Below are 6,236 nucleotides of genomic sequence, written 5' to 3'. Positions count from 1 at the left end.
GGGTAATATTTTGCTTTTTTTTTTTTTTTTTTTTTTACGTTTTCAACATCCTTTAGTGTGTATAATGTTGCTGTTTGCGCATGAAAAAAGATCTGCAAAGTTACGGTGCACAAAGTCCACTCCAAAGGGAGTTATTCTCTAGCCTATATAAGTATAAAAAAAATCTCACATTTAAAATAAATCCTATAGGCATAAGGAAAAAAATATGAGGGGGTGAGGTCTGGTTGAGTTGCGTTAGTATTGTGTTGTCACCATGTCCAAGTGACGTTTCACAGAACTAATATACTGATACTGATGCTGTTTACATTCACAGACTGTGATAATGTGAACTTTGTGTTTTTGACATAGTAGGACCTATTTAAAACTCTTAAACTCTTACCATTGTGCCCATAAGCAAGCCATTTCAATACAACTTGACTGTCTCTGTACGTTTCTTTGGATAGGGGCAGTGGCTCATGTCACTTACATACTATAGCTCAGTGCTTTTCATCTGGTTTTTCATCAAGACACAGATTTAAAAGTGGCCAGTTGGGGCTGTATTTACATCAGCTACAAAAGATTATTTTAAAGGCTTTATATACTGCTACCCCATGGGGTTCAAAAGGGCATTTGCAGGGAGATATGATTTTTCACATCACCTTGAGTGATTGAGACAGAACATACATTGAATTCTGTTCATGCATGTATCGCTGTCCGTTTGTGAATATAATTCTAAATAAAAGTATTTCCAGCAGAAATAACTCTTCACTTTCTCATAATGATATAATATAAGGTCAGAGTGGTGACGCTGATGAAATGCTTAGACACTTACCATTTATGAACCGTTGTATAGACACTTAACGTTTATGAATCATTTGTATTTGTCAATAATTCAAAAATATTTTACTTTTAACTGAAAAAGTCCCTTACAGTCTCATATGACAGAAAATCATATGATGTGTCTGCTACAATCTGTGTTTACTGCTACAATCTGTGTTTAAAGCAAAAGAGGATCTGTTTTAAGGAAGTAAACTTTTTGTTGGACTTAACTGTTTAAAGCAATAGGTCATACAAAAATGTAAATTCTGTCATCATTTACTCACCCTCATGTCCTAACAAACCTGGAACACAAAAGAGGATACTTAGAAGAATGCATGAAGAACGGTTTTTGTTCATTTAATTCAAGTCAGTGGAGTTCAAAAACTTTATAAGCAGCAGCTCTGTCATACACACAAAACTGTGTTACTGTCCCCTAAATAGTGAACAGTAAATCAACTAAATAACTAGTAAAATACATGCAGTGTCACTGTTGTTGTTTGTTTAAACCACTGCATGGAAATCTTTGAGCTTGACTTAAAAACATAACCATACAGTCCCCTACCCCACTTTTAGCTCTCCATCATTTTAAAATTGGGTTAAACTTTGATTTTTTTTTTAAGAATTTAAAGGGGTGGTTGATTGCGATTTCACTTTTTAAATGTTAGTTAGTGTGTAATGTTGCTGTTTGATCATAAACAATATCTGCAAAGTTACGAAGCTGAAAGTTCAATGCAAACAGAGATATCGTCTTTTAAAATTCTGGCAGTTTAATGCCTACAAAAACGACTGGTAAGGGACTACAGCGAGTTACTTCCCGGGTCCGTTACGTCAAGAACCCAGAATTTTACATAAACCCTGCCTCCGGGAACACGCAGCAAAGGGAGCGAGGCCATGCTGCCCTGCTTTAGAGAAGAGGAAGAGAAAACTACAGGTGCATGTAAAAATCTATTCATATATGAATCGCGATTCTGTCTTCTAACGATTCTAATGGATTCACAAGTTTCAAAATCAATGTTCTAAAGCAGCGGTTCTTAATCCTGTTCCTGGCCTCGCCCTGCTCTGCACATGCTCTGCATCTCTCTCTCTCTCTCTCATTCAGATCATCAGCTCAGTGAATACACTTATTTTCACATACTATCGATATGAGAAGCTTTATACATGGACGCGCGTGTGGTTGCCGAACTGTATTAAAGCTTAAATCAGAATAAAACCGTATATTAAAAGCTAACAGAAGCAGTAGCATTTACAAATAACAGCGTATCTAAAAGTATGAGACAACAACAAACAAAAAGCTTAGGCCTAACATTAAACGCCGTGCTTGCACAGGTTCTGCGCGATCCTCTTCAATAATATCCTCTGTGTCTCAATCGGGCTCAAATTGATAAGCAATATAGACAACGTCATTGTTTACAATACAACCGGAGCACATGCCGCTATATTGAGAGGCGGGACATTTAGACGCACGCTAGAGGCGGTTTAGCCAATCACAACACACTGGGCCAGCTAATCAATCAGAGCCCATGGTGTATTTCTGAGGGAGGGGCTTCATAAAAGCAGGAAGTGATCAGTGCGTTCAGAGGAGAAGGGACAGAGAGGTGTGGAATAAAGGTAAATTATGTGAAAAAGAATGCGTTTTTTAACAAACAAAGCATTAACACATGTTAGACTGCACCCAATAAACACAATCAAGCCTATAAAAAAAAACAGTCAACCACCCCTTTAAAGCATTTTACTATTTGATAATGGAATGTTGTTTCTGTTGTTAATTTCTACATTAAATAAACAAAATAACTATTAAAATGTCAGAGAGTTAAAAGTTTTTTTAATCTCCCTAATCAAAGACATGTGATTTTAACATTACATTATTTCACTTAAAATTACTGCATTAATCAGTTCAGGGGAATTTAAAATTACAGTATGAAGGGGCAGGGGAATTTACAGTAACTAGGCTACATTAATGATGAAATAAACAGCAAGTGGCCAAATTTTACAAATCTATAGCAACTACACCTAAAAAGTATAGGTTTGAAAGGATCAGATTATCCAGAATCTATGTTTGAATGTACATTAGTGAACGGTTTATATGTTAATAAAAAGTAAGAATAGATCAATTCATAATTGGGGGAAAAATAACTGTAATTCTGGATGTCCAGCAGATGGCAGGATATACAGATTTCAATTAGATATTCTTTTTACTGGGCTAAAACCAAAGAGGTTTAAAAAAAAAAAAAGTTAATGCTATACAGTCCGTTTACTCTGGATCTGTAGTGCAGCTCTTTTCCTTCACTTCTCTCTAGAGTGATTCTGATCTTAATCAGACAGACGTCATCAGAGTATTGCAGGCATCATATTTTTGTTTGGGGATTTGGGCTGTTTTCATATTTGAATGTGACCTGTCACAGTGTTGGCGGAGCTTCTGCCCATCTCACCTTTTCTGACAGCAGGAAAGCCATAATCCAGAATCAGATGTTTTCTTTATATATTCATAAACTTCCATTGGAAAGCAAATAAGCCTATATCTGTCCTGACAAGCCTACTGAGTACAGAATGTGACTGGTGCTGAAGCTCTATATTATAACTTCTGCTTAGTGTATGTTCTGGATGGTAAACTGCACATTAATATGGAGAAAAATAAAAACACTTGACTTATTCTTTTTCATTATGTAGAACATAACACATAGCCAATTTACTTACAATATGATGGGTTACTTTTTACATATTCATTCATGGAAATGTTTACTAGAACAGTGTCATTTGTTCAGATTGTATCTAATAATAAGACAATATCTAATTTCATTTTTTAATTAGTTGTTATACGATGACTCTCAGCTCTGTAGATTTGAATGACATATTTATGCATATAAAGTTAGCTCTAACTTTATTCACAGACTTAAACAGTGTTTAAACTTCTGAATATAGTGATTAAGGTGTTTGTAGAGTGTGAAATGAGATCAAGATATGATAGTAGTTTTTCTCCTTCAAGTTCGAGGAGATTTGTCTGGAAACTAATGGAAACAGGGCTCATTACACCCGCCTTATATTTAATTAATTCTTCCCCACTGAAATTAAAAGGCTGAACTGTGATATTAAACACAAAATGTTCCCCACAGGATACGCTTGCAGGGAATAATATAGTGTGGCTGTGTATGGGAGCTGACAGCAGTCTCTATTTAATCTGGATTGGGTTGACAGACAGCAGTGCTGTGGATCAGGGGAATTCTGGGTGATGTATGAATTTGCAGACAAATGAACTGTGAATGTGGGACTAGAGTGAGCTCCAACCCTCAGAGGTCAGAAATACACACTGTCATGAGAGAACAACATATCAAACATACTGAAAGCAGTTTTGGCCTCTTTCATTTTAAATGAAGACACTGTCATTCGCAGGGCTTCATGGGATTGTAGTTCTTTCCATTACTAAAAGCAGTTAAATACACAGTCTTGTACATTTGTCTTTTCGTCAGAGTTTCAAATACTTTTTTTTTAAATTAATTTAAAATGTGGTTGGTTCGGTTCAACTCATCACAGAAGACTTTTTAAAAATTCACTCAGGGAAAAATTCTTCTGGAACCAAGTGTGTGCGCGCTTGTATTGTGAAGGCTGTAAATTTAACTTTAATTAAACAGACTTTCTTGCTGTCAGGAAATAATATTTTCACTAACAAACCTACTGGCTTTTTTAATTTCTTCAGCGACAGAGACAAGAAGAAAACTAAGAATTGTGATTAATTAAATGTTTTTAAATAGCCTATGCTTTTTAAATATGCTGATTAAAAAAATGACAAGGAAAAAATATAGAATTTATTCCTAAATGTATATGAATAAGATTAATATAAATAATAGTAATATTTAGTATTAGGAAACAGTGTTTGTGTGTGTGTGTGTATTCGTGATGGTGATTTTAGTTACATTGTTCCGCCATTAGATGGCAACAATAGACTATTTTTACAAGTCAGCAGTAAAGCCTTTTAAATTGAAAAAGACTGAAACGGAAGTTTTTACTTTTAACAACAGCCTGTAAGATACAACCAACAAATGCATTGAGCAGTGCTGTCAATGGAAATCACCCTTAACAGATGAAAGGATGGTACAGAATCCGTGTATCATTCGATCATTCGTTTTTTGATTTAAGGCCTGTATATACCCAAGCCAATTTATTATTCTTTCCTTGTTGTCTTAGTGTTTAAAATATTTATTTTGAAACAAATTAATTAATTTCTTAATTAAACAAACATACTTACTGGGTGAGCAGGGTAGGCTATGACAGCTGTCATATCATACCCTGCCATGCCCAGCTGATGCAAAGAATATAATTTATATCTACACAGAAGAAAGCCCTGTCTAGACTCTGCCCCGGTACGAGTTGTGTCGAGCTATTCATTTGACTGTTTGTTTGATGAAAAAAAAGATTAAATGTAGTTACAATAAATGCGTTAAGAATCCATACAACTGCAGCAGTGGAGGACTATTATTCTGCTGCGTGATACTGCAGAAGAACTGATGGAGGCACGGTTTGATCTTCGGCTGACCAATCAGCAGAAAGGGGCGTTTTATTCCCGCCCACATGTAGAAATCAAATATTCAAGCTGTTTATTCATTTTTCCACCCATGAACGAAAAACGAAAATTTAAGCTGAATTCTCGTTTCTCGTTTTTTGGAGAAAAACGAAAAAATGAAAAAGGAGCCGTTTTCTCATTTTTCTACTTTCAATATTAAATCAAAAAACGAATGATCGAATGATACACGGATTGTACAGCGAAGAGTCTATCGATTTCGTCAGTGGACAATGTTTTATTGTGAATATGAGATTGAGCTGAAGAATGAATGCTGTATCAGATGCAGGTAATCACTCGCTCAGTCAATCTCGCTCTCATAAAACTCTGCTACACATAATACACGGCTTTTAATACAGTAGTACAATAATAATACAATTAAATTTTGAGCTTCTGATATTGGTTAGTTTTTATGCCGTGTTTCAGTTTAGTTCTAACTTTTTCCAGTGTTGTATAGTTTTAGTTCTTGAGTGTTTTTTTTTATTTATTTAACTTTCAGTAAAGCTTTGTTTAAAAAAAATTCTAATAAAACTTTGTAAAAAAATTTTTTTACCTCGAAAAGGAGCTAAATGCATTAAATGGCAAGATCATAAGCAAAAAATAGAGATTTCAACACTTTCAAAATCTGTGATTAATCTTGATTTAAAGCTGCAGGTAAGTTTTGTCTCTTTGTCGCCATCTCTGTTTGAAACCTGCAATTGCAGTTATTTGCGGAATCATCTTTTTTGTGTGGGTTCTGCACGGCTCCAGTGCAGATGAATCTAATGTTTTGAGGAGTATGTGTGGCTGACAGTCACCGCATTGGTGTGGGTATTCTCTGTACTTAGGAATTACAGATTCTTGGAAGTATGTATATAAGAATTTTCAACGGATATTGTCATCTGAA

This window comes from Sinocyclocheilus anshuiensis, unplaced genomic scaffold, assembly GCF_001515605.1.
Source record: "Sinocyclocheilus anshuiensis isolate Anshui unplaced genomic scaffold, SAMN03320099.WGS_v1.1 scaffold1879, whole genome shotgun sequence".
Taxonomy (NCBI): Eukaryota; Metazoa; Chordata; class Actinopteri; order Cypriniformes; family Cyprinidae; genus Sinocyclocheilus; species Sinocyclocheilus anshuiensis.
This window is presented reverse-complemented; position numbering follows the sequence as displayed.